The sequence below is a fragment of the Oncorhynchus tshawytscha genome, linkage group LG09 (genome assembly GCF_018296145.1).
Source record: "Oncorhynchus tshawytscha isolate Ot180627B linkage group LG09, Otsh_v2.0, whole genome shotgun sequence".
NCBI classification, from domain to species: domain Eukaryota; kingdom Metazoa; phylum Chordata; class Actinopteri; order Salmoniformes; family Salmonidae; genus Oncorhynchus; species Oncorhynchus tshawytscha.
This window is the reverse complement of record NC_056437.1, coordinates 29,948,437-29,963,392: the sequence shown is the minus strand read 5'-3', so window position 1 is coordinate 29,963,392 and position 14,956 is coordinate 29,948,437. Positions and strand designations below refer to the sequence as shown.

Here is a 14,956-nt window from a genome sequence, read left to right as displayed (position 1 = left end):
CTCCGATTCAAGATCACTCCGTAGCTCCTTAAACTGGCGGTTGTTCAGCCCTTTATCAAAAGATACATTGATGTACGACACTACAGTTGCCGTTACATTGTTCGACTTCAGCGACTGTGCACACAGACTTTCTTGTATGATGTAGTCGCATACAATTAAATCACTTTGATCAAGACTGAGAACTAATTAATTTGTTTCACTAATGCGGTTAACCGCTTTTTCGAGCCAACCATGGCTGTCGCTCCATCTGTATTAAGGCCACTTAATTTTTCAAACTGTAGCTCAAATTTGCTCATAGCTGAGACAAGTCCTCACCTCTGGTGGTGCGATGCATGGCTTCCAAAGACAGCAATTCCTCCCTTGTGTCAAACTCCTCTAATACCACGCACAAATTGGGCATTATTTGTTGTCAGTCATTTCATCACATGCCAAAGAGAAACTCAATTTCTTGTGAAGTTCTCCAATGTTTTGTGCCATGTCAGTTATCCGCTCCGTGACGATTCTTCGAGATAAACGGACACTTTGGAACCATTTAACTTTGTCTGGTGCTAGGAACTCTGCAGTGGCAAGGAGACACTCTTACAAATTTTCCTTCCGAATGAGGCTTCAGTTTCTTTGCGATAAGCTCGTGCACCACAACTTGCTTGCATAACCTCATTTGGATGGGGAAATGTTTTGTAAAGGCGGCTTGTTGGGCACCAAAACCCCGCTGAAGAGCAATGACTTTATCCACAAAAAGTTGTCCTTGCAACTCATTCAGTTTAGCATGTCTCGAGCTGTAATGATGCTCCAGATTTGCCTTTTTCCATTACTGCAAGTGCATCCCCACAAACTAGGCATACAGGTTTGCCTTTCCATATGAATTTGTCTTGGAAAACATTACACTCTGCATTGACTTGTCTTTACTGTAGCCATTTTTCTGATGTACATGATGTACAGGTGCTCGATGATGAGCTGTCTGGTAGCGCCAAGGCCTTGGGGGAGGTGGATGGATTTGTAAAAATGAATGAGTTAAAAACGATGTCTAGAGCTTTTTTATATAAATGTATTTATGAATTGGCTCGGTGGCCTGATCAAACTGTCTTGAAGGCCGTATAAGGCCCGGAGGCCGGACGTCCCCCACTCTTGCCCTAAGGGGACAAATAAAGCTGTATTGAAATGGATTGAATACTGGAGCCACACTAAGAACACATGAAACCCTTGATAGTTTAAAGGCTGCCAGTGTGCAAATAATGTAGGACAGGAGTCACAAATTACATTCAGCCGATATTTCCTCGAGCGGATGGTCGGGAGGCCAGAACATAGTTAAATAATTTGTACACTGCAAATTGACTGCAGTAATACCAAACAAAGTATTTGACAAACAGATTGTTCGGGATGAGTTGGACCGCAGAGTGAAGGAAAAGCAGCCAACCAGTGCTCAGAATATGTGGGAACTCCTTCAAGACTGTTAGAAATGCATTCCAGCTGAACTGTCATCAAACCAAAGGGTATCTACTTTGAAGAACCTCAAATATAAAATATTTTGATTTAACACTTTTTGGTTACTACATGATTGTGTTATTTCATAGTTTTGATATCTTCACTATTATTCTACAATTGTAGAAAATAGTGAAAATAAAGAAACTCTGGAATGAGTAGGTGTCCAACCTTTTGACTGGTACTGTATGCGTTTTTGCTCAGAAAAATCACCCGTCGACCGCCTATTGTGAAACCATGGGTTTACATCAGTAAGGAAAATATACAAAGTCAAATCCCATTCATTATAAAAATGTATTTATTAATCTCTTTCTCTCTCCATTCATTATTTTAAGAAATCTATTTGACCTCTAAATTTCTGGAGGGTGAACAACTTGAACAACAATGGAGGGGGAGAGGAACGAGTAGAGGGTGAAGGCTCTGTTCACGGTAAACCTGACAGACACGTTCAACCTTGAGGTGGATTTTGCAGCTATGACCTGGGAAAATGGGACAGGCATGACCCTTCTTCACTGGTGGAGAGTGTATCATCACCTACAGAGCTGTGTGTATGAAGAGACCGATAATGGATTTCACTGTCCAGGAATCTTGCCCTGCCAGCCAGAAGGATACTTTTTTGTCATTTACTGTAATGAAAGGCCTCCTGCAGGGATGGGAGCTGGGATTAAAAAAATAGGACAAAACACACTTCACAACAACAGTACATGAAGAGAGCCCTAAAACATTATAGCAAGGCTGCAACACATGACTTGCAGCTGTCTGGGTTCAGGTCTTGATTTGCAAAAAGTTGATTTGCTTTTCTGATGTAATAATATACGGCTAATCTGTAAAGAATATGTTATTCCTGTTGTCTTTCTTGTTAGAGCAGCCAAATCCTGCACAAATAAGAATTTTAGGTACTGTTACCATTCAGTTGTCGAAATAATTGATGCGGTGGTCTTCCAACATGGCCGCCAGGAGGCCTCGTACGTCAACCCTCTTTTTTTGGGGGGGAGGGGGGGGTGTAGATGGATGTGCGTCTGGTGGATGGGGGTGGAGGTGGATGTGCGTCTGCAACTTTTTCTGCGGTTTCTTTCTGCCGCGAGTCAGCGGACAATTGAAAACCGAGGGTTGTACGATATCGGATTGAGATAAAATAGAAGAACGACAGTTACTGATTTGTATTTAGTTTTAATAATCTAACACACCAAGATGCCACCCAGAAAACGCAACTCTGGAGCAGCACAGGACAAGGAAATTAAACCCAGCATAGAAAATGCCTCCTCGGACAAGCCTGATTTATCGATAGAAAGGTAAACTTCCCATCTATCCATCGTATTTAACAAGATACCGAGTCAAATTAATTATGTAAAACACTAGCTACCCTGTTATGTTACTGGCTAAAATATAACGTTATTTTCTGTAGGTAAAATTATAATTGGTAATTGTTTGCGAGCTACCTACCAACAACATCCCATACGAAAACAAGTCGAGTCGAACAGCTGGGAAAACATGTTACTGTTGTAGTTACAGCATTTGGGAATATGTGGCATGCCAGTCGTTTTGTTAGCTACTGTACGCTAAGGATCTTGGGTACTGTTGTCTTGCCAAATAAATGAGCTAATATGATGGGGCTTTCATATGCCCCCCACTAAAATTACTCCAGTCGATTTGATCTCGGTTCATAGATATTATTTCCCACTTCAGTAGTCTTGTTCAACATTAGTAAGTAAGCATGGACACACCATTTGGGACTGGATTACAATTCCTACCATTAAGTGTTAGAATTATGGCGTTTAAAACTAGCAATCATCCTTAGTTGAAAGAATAACAAAGCAGTTACCCTGCCTCTGTTTTTGGTCAAAAAGCTGAGGGGTTGGCCTGGAGAAATGCAGAGGCTAAATGTAACCACTCTCAAATTCAGAAACCGCTATGGATGCAAAGACTGGCTATTAATGATATCAAAAGTCCAGCTTTTTAAGGCATTTTACGCTTACATTGTTTAAACATTGGAGTAAAACAAGCTTCTATTTTGTGTTCTGGTGTGGTATGACAGTTGAACTAAAATCAATGGGTTTTTATCATTATGTCCAAAAGGCATGTAGCAACTAAGGTTTACAGACAATGACTAAAAAACATGAATGCCACAACAACTAACTACCTGTACTCATTGCTCCCCTCAAGTCATGACTGTCATAACAGTGTATGGTTTATCTAAATGTGTCTAACTTTCTTTCTTTCTTTTTAAACTTTTTTTGAACCATCAGGCACAAAGAGAAGGATGCTGACTTTGTGACTGACAGATGCAGTGTGTGATCGTGCCTGGGCAATATGGAAGGCAGTTCAGGCCTCAGTGGACAAAGTCCCTGTACGTATCCACTCATTGTCCTCAAGTTACTAGTAGAAAATAAACTTTTTTTAAAATCTACTAATACCATTTCTGTATGCTCTGATGGATAAAATATAACAAGTGAATAAACAACTGAACAATAACTATTTGTATCTGATATACATTTTATTCAAGGTTATTCACAGAGAGATTGACGATACATTACATTTTTCTTCTCTCTCTGTCAACACAGGACACTCAAAAATGGCTTTGTGGTGCTTGCTTGTTTGTGGCTGTGGAAGTTGCAAGTTTTACCTTTCACTCAAGTCCAGAAGGCAGTGGATCTGAAGTAAGTAGTAGATCCAGGAGTACCATTGGGGCCTTTGTCAGCGCCAGTGCCCAGATCAGATCAGTTCTTTGTTCCAGGTGGAAAGAAATCCCGCAGGGCTGCTGGATAATCTTCCTTTTGGCAAAAGGTGGGTCAGTGGTTGTTGATCACTAATGTTGCAAATTTTGTTTTTTTTGCAAGGCGAAGAGCAACAAAGACATACACTTTCCCTCTTCATGCCTAGTCAGAGTTCTGGTGAGGTGAGCTGCAGGTTTCTATCCATGGGTCTGTTTTCCCCCATGACGCTGTTAAGACAGGCCTGTGTTATGATACTGCTGCTGATGTGCATTGTCTGTGCTATCTGCAGGAAGGGTTCTAGCAGATGGGTGATGTGGTCATATCCTTCCATCTGATGGCATGTGTGTTCTGGAGTTCTTCATCAGGCGCTGCCCTCCTAGCCTGCTGCAGCCACTTTACAAAAAGACTTTTTGACCTTCAGTCTCGGACTTCCCCTTCCTACTGCAAGCCTCATGCCCTCACATTGACATTCTCTTTCATTTACTTAAGACAAACACCCAATCCATCCACTTATAAGGTTAAGATTTGTTGTCATTTGTCACACAGAATAGGTGAGGTTCAGACAGTAAATTTACATGGCTGAGAATTCTGTGTTTGGGTTTTCTGTGTCTGTCATCTCATTGGTCATCTGTTGTACTTGTGTTCCAGGTGAAGAATGTGTACCAGACCAGTTTCTCTGCTTTTCTGGACTCCATAGGCCTCTCTGGGACTCAGGACCTTCCCCAGGTAGGATGCAAACACTGCATTAAATGCTGGAGCTTATTGCTATGCCCCAAGTTATATAGAAATATGTCAACAAACAATGGCCTCTATGGGACGGAGACACACAGACGGAGGACCGAGCACGCCCCTATTCACATCGACAGGGCTGTAGTGGAGATGGTCGAGAGCTTCATGTTCCTCGGTTTCCACACCACTGATGACTTATGGTCCAATCACACCGACACAGTTGTGAAGAGGCACGACAATGCCTCTTTCCCCTCATGAGGTTGAGTAGATTTGACATAGGCCCTCAGATCCTCAAAGTTTTACAGCTGCACAATCGAGAGCATCCTGACTGGCTGCATCACTGCTTGATATGGCAACTGCTCAGGATCTGATCGCAAGGCGCTACAGAGGGTAGTGTGTATGGACTAGTAAATCGCTGGGGCCGAGCTCCCTGCCACCCAGGACCTCCACACCTGGCCGTGTCAGAGGAATTCCCTAAAAATTGTCAGACATCGGCCACCCAAGTCAGTCTGTTCTCTGCTACCGCTTGGCAAGCAGTACCAGAGTGCCAAGTCTGGGACCAAAGGGCTCCTGAACAGCTTCTACCCCAAAACCATAAGACTGCTGAACAGTTAATTTAATGGCTACCCGGACTTTCTGCTTTTCACCCACTACCTACATAGTACTTCAATCAATCACCTAACCAAACCTACATGTACATATTACCTCAATCAATCCCCCCAACTACCTCGTACCGGTACTCCTTGTGTATATAGCCTCTTTATTGTTACTATTTTAGAATATACACTACCGTTCAAAAGTTTTGGGTCACTTAGAAATGTACCTGTTTTTGAAAGAAAAGCACATTTTTGGTTAATTAAAAAAACATCAAATTGATCAGAAATACAATGTAGACATTGTTAATGTCGTAAACGACTATTGTAGCTGGAAACGATTTTTACTGGAATATCTACATAGGCGTACAGAGGCCCATTTATCAGCAACCATCACTCTTGTGTTCCAATGGCACATTGTGTAAGCTAATCCAAGTTTATCATTTTAAAAGCTGATTGATTATTAGAAAACCCTTTGCAATTATGTTTGCTGAAAACTGTTGTGCTGATTTAAAGAAGCAATAAAACTTGCCGCCTTTAGACCAGTTGAGTATCTGGTGCATCAGCATTGGTGGGTTCATTACAGGCTTAAAATGGCCAGAAACAAATAACTTTCTTCTGAAACTCATCAGTCTATTCTTGTTCTGAGAAATGATGGCTATTCCATGCGAGAAATTGCCAAGAAACTGAAGAACTTGTACAATGCTGTATACTACTCCCTTCAAAGAGCAGCGCAAACTGGCTCTAACCAGAATAGAAAGAGGAGTGGGAGGCCCGGTACACTTCTGAGCAAGAGGACAAGTACATCAGTGTCTAGTTTGAGAAACAGATGCCTCACATGTCCTCAACTGGTAGCAGGGAAGAGGTGACTCCGGGATGCTGGCCTTCTAGGTAAGAGTTGCAAAGAAAAAGCCATATCTCAGGCTGGCTAATAAAAAGAAAAGATTAAGCTGGGCGAAAGAACAGACACTGGACAAAGGAAGATTGGGAAAAAAGTGTTATGGACAGACGAATTTGAGGTGTTCTGGGCTTAAGGTGTTCGGATCACAAAGAAGAACATCCGTGAGATGCAGAACATTTTGAAATATGCTAGAGTGAGTGCTTGACGCCATTTGTCAAGCATGGTGGAGGCAATGTGATGGTCTGGGGTGCTTTGGTGGTAGAGTGGGAGATTTGTAAAGGGTTCTTGAAAGAAGGCTTTCACACCATTTTGCAATGCCATACCATGTGGACGATGCGTAATTGGAGCCAATTTCCTCCTACAACAGGACAATGACCCAAAGCACAGCTCCAAACTATGCAATAACTATTTAGGGAAGAAGCAGACAGCTGGTATTCTGTCTGTAATGCAGTGGCCAGCACAGTCCCCGGATCTCAACCCTATTGAGCAGCTTGGCCGTATGGTACGTAAGACGTGCCCATCAAGCCAATCCAATTTGTGGGAGGTGCCTCAGGAAGCATGGGGTGAAATCTCTTCAGATTACCTCAAGAAATTGACAGCTAGAATGCCAAAGGTCTGCAAGGCTGTAAATGGAGGATTCTTTGATGAAAGGAAAGTTTGAAGGACACTATTTAAATTAAAAATCATTATTTAGCAGCCCTATGGGACTCCCAATCACGGACGGATGTGATACAGCCTGGATATGAACCAGGGACTATAGTGACTCCTCTTGTACTGACATGCAGTGCCTTAGACCGCTGCGCCACTCGGGAGCCCAAACTGTTCAGAGGAGTCGGTGGGAATCAGGCCTTCATGGTCGAATTGCTGCAATGAAACCACTACTAAAGGACACCAAGTAGAAGAAGAGACTCGTTTAGGCCAAGAAACACGAGCAATGGACATTAGACCGGTGGAAATCTGTCCTTTTGGTCTGAGTCCAAATGTGAGATTTTTAGTTCCAACCGCCGTGTCTTTGTGTGACGCAGAGTAGGTGAACGGATGATCTCCACGTGTGACTCCCATGGTGAAGCATGGAGGAGGAGGTGTGATGGTGTGGGGTTGCTTTGCTGGTAACACGGTCTGTGATTTATTTAAAATTCAAGGCACACTTAACCAGCATGGCTACCACAGTATTCTTCAGCGATACGCTCATATAGATGGATGTATCTCTTTGGAACATACAGTTGAAGTCGGAAGTTTACATACACCTTAGCCAAATAGATTTAAACTCAGTTTTTCACAATTCCTGACATTCAATCCAAATAAAAATCCCCTGTTTTAGGTCAGTTAGGATCACCACTTTATTTTAAGAATGTGAGATGTCAGATTAATAGTAGAGAATTATTTATTTCAGCTTATATTTTTTTCATCACATTCCCAGTGGGTCAGAGTTTTACATACGCTCAATTAGTATTTGGTAGCATTGCCTTTAAATTGTTTAACTTGGGTCAAACGTTTTTGGTAGCCTTCCACAAGCTTCCCACAATAAGTTGGGTGAATTTTGACCCATTGCTCCTGACAGAGCTGGTGTAACTGAATCAGGTTTGTAGGCCTCCTTGCTCGCACACGCTTTTTCAGTGATGCCATGTATTTTGTGATGTGCACCAGTCCCTCTTGCAGCAAAGCACCTCCACAACACGATGCAGCCACCCCCGTGCTTCACTGTTGGGATGGTGTTCTTCGGCTTGCAAGCATCCCCCTTTTTCCTCCAAACATAATGATGGTCATTATGGCCAAACAGTTCTATTTTTGTTTCATCAGACCAGAGGACATTTCTCCAAAAAGTATGATCTTTGTCCCCATGTGCAGTTGCAAACCGTATTCTGGCATTTTTCTGGCGGTTTTGGAGCAGTGGCTTCTTCCTTGCCGAGCGGCTTTTCAGGTTATGTCGATATAGGACTTGTTTTACTGTGGATATAGATAGTTTTGTACCTGTTTCCTCCAGCATCTTCACAAGGTCCTTCGCGTCTCCTTCCTGAGCTGTATGACGGCTGCGTGGTCCCATGGTGTTTATACGTGTGTACTCTTGTTTGTACAGATGAACGTGGTACATTCAGGCATTTGGAAATTGCTCCCAAGGATGAACCAGACTTGTGGATGTCTACAATCTTTTTTCTGAGGTCTTGGCTGATTTCTTTTGTTTTCCCTACGATGTCAAGCAAAAAGCTTTTCTGTCAGGATGTGTTATACTGCAACTTTTATCTTTTGAAAGGACAGTGTCATGGAAACCGGTACATGAGCAGTTAAATCTTCATTAGATGTGATATCTCAGGACAGTATATTACAGGGGTAGCTATGGAGAGGAAATAAACTAAGTCTGGTAGCAGCACTTCTGATGTCGGTGTGGAGAATTTGAGCAGGTGGTCAGTCCATTTCATGTGGTCAGCAGTCTGACGGCTTGTAGATGGTATCGGAGCATGAGGTCTGTTAGAAACTGTCTACCTGACGTTAAGGGAGAGAACAGCTCATGGCTGGGGCATGTGAGTCCTTGATGATTCATACTAAAGTGCTGACGTTTCTGTAGGATTGTGAAATTTACCTGGACTATCCATGATGTTGTTTCATTCCTCTCAGAGCCTGTTGCAACCTCCTGTTCTCCTTTTAGGTGACTGACCTCAGCAAGCAGTATGAGGAGCTTTATCTCAAGAGCAGAGACTTTTAACAGCAGGCTATTCTTGGATAATGATGACACTTCTCACTCCCAAAGTAGAACTGTAAGTAGAACCTCAAACAATGACATTCACTTAACTTTTTTAAGTCATTCCTTTGACAAAGAAATAGTCTCAAATCAAAATTTGTCACGTGCGCCGAATACAACAAGTGTAGACCTTACTGTGAAATGCTTACTTACTTTTATTTATTTATTTATTATTATTATTTTTCACCTTTATTTAACCAGGTAGGCTAGTTGAGAACAAGTTCTCATTTGCGACCTGGCCAAGATAAAGCATAGCAGTGTGAACAGACAACACAGAGTTACACATGGAGTAAACAATTAACAAGTCAATAACACAGTAGAAAAAAAGAGTTTATATACATTGTGTGCAAAAGGCATGAGGAGGTAGGCGAATAATTACAATTTTGCAGATTAACACTGGAGTGATAAATGATCAAATGGCCATGTACAGGTAGAGATACTGGTGTGCAAAAGAGCAGAAAAGTAAATAAATAAAAACAGTATGGGGATGAGGTAGGTAAAAATGGGTGGGCTATTTACTGATAGACTATGTACAGCTGCAGCGATCGGTTAGCTGCTCAGATAGCAGATGTTTGAAGTTGGTGAGGGAGATAAAAGTCTCCAACTTCAGCGATTTTTGCAATTCGTTCCAGTCACAGGCAGCAGAGAACTGGAACGAAAGGCGGCCAAATGAGGTGTTGGCTTTAGGGATGATCAGTGAGATACACCTGCTGGAGCGTGTGCTACGGGTGGGTGTTACTTACAAGCCCTTAACCAACAGTACAGTATAATGCCGCCTCCTTTCAGAGTGCAGGTGGAAAGGACACAGAGGAAGAACCTGCCTGAAGAGGATGTTGTTCTCATCCCCCCCCACAGACGCCTGTCAGGTGAGCCCCCTCTGACCTCCACTGCTTAGCCCTTACCACCAGCTGACAGTCCATCCGTAACTGGCCTAGAACAGCACATTCCCCTGGACAGACAGATGTTTACTCCTGATATTTGAAAATCCAGCCCAGGTGGTATACTTGTACATCAAGCTGCTTCATACTACAGAATATAGAGCTATTCATAGAAAAACCCTGGAGATATGAAATTGGTTCTTAATTAATCACCTCCACCCATGCTCTTTATGAATGGGATCAGGTTGCATGACCCTGAATACCACAAGGAGAGATGTGCTTTTATGTTTTCATGTGGCTCACGTGAGGGGTTAAGAAACGAAGGGGGAAAGCATGTCGAAGCCCAACACGTCTCTTAATGACTCCTATTTATTACAAGTAATGTTCAGGGGTTGAAAGTCGCACACAAATGACTTTCACACAATAAGTTAATGGATTTGAACATTAGTTGTGTGTATACACTGAGTATACCAAGCATTACGAACCCCTTCCTAATATTGAGTTGCACCCCCCCACACCCCCTTTTGCACTCAGAACAGCTGCAATTTGTCAGGGCATAGACTCTACAAGATGTCGAAAGCGTTCCACAGGGATGCTGGCCCATGTTGACTCCCAACGCTTTCCACTTTTGTGTCAAGTTGGATGGTTGTCCTTTTGGTGGTAGACCAGTCTAAATACACAGGAAACTGTTAAGCGTTGAAAAACCCAGCAGCGTTGGCACCTACTACGATACCCCGTTCAAAGGTACTTAAATATTTTGTCTTGCCCATTCACCCTCTGAATGACACACATACACAATCATGTACTCTGTGTATATTTGGTGTTCTGGAATTAGAATAAGATTTGTGCTAAATCGTACATGACCCTGAACATCCAATCAGTTTATTTACGTCTCTGTTGTCTCGTTGAGTTCTAATATTGTATTTATCATTCATTTTCACCCAAATCTACACTGATCTGACATGAACTCGATTGTGCAGTTGAGGTTTGATCTTACCACCTCTGGTGACCAGCCCTCTGCCTTCCTGGCTGTGTATTTCATGGTACAACTTAGTTTAAGGTTTAACTTCACCTGCCATACCATTGACTCATATACTTCAAGTCATATTGAGGGTATGTTCCTTCTATTTTAACCCTCTCCTCGTCCTGCCGGAACTGCAAAGTGGACCCAACAGAGGGTGTTGCAGCGTGTGGAGCGTCTGGGTCAGTTGTTCAGCTAGATGTTTGGTCATGCTGTGGGACCACCTTGTGTGGGGCTGGGCAAATGGGTACCACCTGGCTTACATAAAGCACACTATACTGAGGAATTACATTACTTGAGACAAGGGGGTGGTCTAAACTGTTGATGCAGAGTTTTATTTTTATATATACACTGCTCAAAAAAATAAAGGGAACACTTAAACAACACAATGTAACTCAAAGTCAATCCCACTTCTGTGAAATCAAACTGTCCACTTAGGAAGCAACACTGATTGACAATACATTTCACATGCTGTTGTGCAAATGGAATAGACAACAGGTGGAAATTATAGGCAATTAGCAAGACACCCCCAATAAAGGAGTGGTTCTGCAGGTGGTGACTACAGACCACTTCTCAGTTCCTATGCTTCCTGGCTGATGTTTTTGTCACTTTTGAATGCTGGCGGTGCTTTCACTCTAGTGGTAGCATGAGACGTAGTCTACAACCCACACAAGTGGCTCATGTAGTGCAGCTCATCCAGGATGGCACATCAATTCGAGCTGTGGCAAGAAGGTTTGCTGTGTCTCTCAGCGTAGTGTCCAGAGCATGGAGGTGCTACCAGGAGACAGGCCAGTACATCAGGAGACGTGGAGGAGGCCGTAGGAGGGCAACAACCCAGCAGCAGGACCGCTACCTCCGCCTTTGTGCAAGGAGGAGCACTGCCAGAGCCCTGCAAAATGACCTCCAGCAGGCCACAAATGTGCATGTGTCTGCTTAAACGGTCAGAAACAGACTCCATGAGGGTGGTATGAGGGCCTGACGTCTACAGGTGGGGGTTGTGCTTACAGCCCAACACCGTGCAGGAAGTTTGGCATTTGCCAGAGAACACCAAGATTGACAAATTCGCCACTGGCGCCCTGTGCTCTTCACAGATGAAAGCAGGTTCACACTGAGCACATGTGACAGTCTGGAGACGCTGTGGAGAACGTTCTGCTGCCTGCAACATCCTCCAGCATGACCGGTTTGGCGGTGGGTCAGTCATGGTGTGGGGTGGCATTTCTTTGGGGCAGTGTATATAGATTAGTGTATATAGATTATATATATAGCTGGCACTAATCTATATACACTGCTCAAAAAAATAAAGGGAACACTAGAATAACACATCCTAGATCTGAATGAATGAAATATTCTTATTAAATACTTTTTCTTTACATAGTTGAATGTGCTGACAACAAAATCACACAAAAATTATCAACGGAAATCAAATTGATCAACCCATGGAGGTCTGGATTTGGAGTCACACTTAAAAATTAAAGTGGAAAACCACACTACAGGCTGATCCAACTTTGACGTAATGTCCTTAAAACAAGTCAAAATGAGGTTCAGTAGTGTGTGGCCTCCACGTGCCTGTATGCACACACACAGTGGGGCAAAAAAGTATTTAGTCAGCCACCAATTGTGCAAGTTCTCCCACTTAAAAAGATGAGAGAGGCCTGTAATTTTCATCATAGGTACACTTCAACTATGACAGACAAAATGAGGGGGAAAAATCCAGAAAATCACATTGTAGGATTTTTAATGAATTTATTTGTAAATTATGGTGGAAAATAAGTATTTGGTCACCTACAAACAAGCAAGATTTCTGGCTCTCACAGACCTGTAACTTTTTCTTTAAGAGGCTCCTCTGACCTCCACTCGTTACCTGTATTAATGGCACCTGTTTGAACTTGTTATCAGTATAAAAGACACCTGTCCACAACCTCAAACAGTCACACTCCAAACTCCACTATGGCCAAGACCAAAGAGCTGTCAAAGGACACCAGAAACAAAATTGTAGACCTGCACCAGGCTGGGAAGACTGAATCTGCAATAGGTAAGCAGCTTGGTTTGAAGAAATCAACTGTGGGAGCAATTATTAGGAAATGGAAGACATACAAGACCACTGATAATCTCCCTCGATCTGGGGCTCCACGCAAGATCTCACCCCGTGGGGTCAAAATGATCACAAGAACGGTGAGCAAAAATCCCAGAACCACACGGGTGGACCTAGTGAATGACCTGCAGAGAGCTGGGACCAAAGTAACAAAGCCTACCATCAGTAACACACTACGCCGCCAGGGACTCAAATCCTGCAGTGCCAGACGTGTCCCCCTGCTTAAGCCAATACATGTCCAGGCCCGTCTGAATTTTGCTAGAGAGCATTTGGATGATCCAGAAGAAGATTGGGAGAATGTCATATGGTCAGATGAAACCAAAATATAATTTTTTGGTAAAACCTCAACTTGTCGTGTTTGGAGGACAAAGAATGCTGAGTTGCATCCAAAGAACACCATACCTACTGTAAAGCATGGGGGTGGAAACATCATGCTTTGGGGCTGTTTTTCTGCAAAGGGACCAGGACGACTGATCCGTGTAAAGGAAATAATGAATGGGGCCATGTATCGTGAGATTTTGAGTGAAAACCTCCTTCCATCAGCAAGGGCATTGAAGATGAAACGTGGTTGGGTCATTCAGCATGACAATGATCCCAAACACACTGCCCGGGCAACGAAGGAGTGGCTTCGTAAGAAGCATTTCAAGGTCCTGGAGTGGCCTAGCCAGTCTCCAGATCTCAACCCCATAGAAAATCTTTGGAGGGATTTGAAAGTCCGTGTTGCCCAGCAACAGCCCCAAAACATCACTGCTCTAGAGGAGATCTGCATGGAGGAATGGGCCAAAATACCAGCAACAGTGTGTGTGAACCTCGTGAAGACTTACAGAAAACGTTTGACCTCTGTCATTGCCAACAAAGGGTATATAACAAAGTATTGAGATACATTTTTGTTATTGACCAAATACTTATTTTCCACCATAATTTGCAAATAAATTCATTAAAAATCCTACAATGTGATTTTCTGGATTTTTAAATTGTCTGTCATAGTTGAAGTGTACCTATGATAAATTACAGGCCTCATCTTTTTAAGTGGGAGAACTTGCACAATTGGTGGCTGACTAAATCTCTAACTCTGTATCAACAGTTTATACCACCTTGCCACCTTGTCTCAAGTAATGTAATTCCTCAGTATAGTGTGCTGTATGTAATCACACTATACTGACAGAGATAATAACCATGCCACTTTGTGAAACTGACCTATGATATTCGGTTGATACACCCCAGTGTGGGCAGACTACTATATGACATACTGATGTAGTCCATATAACCCATTAATGTATTTTCCTTCTCTTCATCAGAGGTTCACCCTTGGTGTCCGGTTGTATTACAGAGTCATGTGGTCCATGCTGAAATCGGTAAATGACATGGTCTTATTTCGGTTTTACCTCCATATTTTCTTACATGTCTGACAAATCTATTTTTTTCCCCTATAGGAAGAGAAGAGGCTGTCAGGGCAGAATTTCAGGTATGCAAAATAACAAAATATGCTAATCTCACAAGAATTAAAAGGATTAGTTCTTAAATTAGACTTAAACAAATACATTTAAAAAAAATAGTTGCAGTGTATACACAGTGTACTGTTAATCTATGGAGTGTGCTATTGCCCATTTTCTCTGACCTAAGTCGTGTGATTTCCATGACAGTAAACTCCTGAATGAATGCACATTCCACACCTCACTCCTGGCTTGTGCTTTGGAGGTCATAATGGCAACCTATGGCGGTAAGTCTCTCCAGTACCACATTCACTCACTGCTAACAGATAGTCATCTGGATGAACCTAGTATTGATCATTCTACCAGCCTTTAATAGCCA

The 14,956-nt window shown here is 42.7% G+C and overlaps 1 pseudogene; it reads left to right on the top strand.

Annotated features, from left to right (window-relative positions):
• The first annotated feature begins 2,481 nt into the window (after positions 1 to 2,481).
• The window catches only part of LOC112259105, a 34,491-nt pseudogene continuing 22,016 nt past the window's right edge, over positions 2,482 to 14,956 (top strand).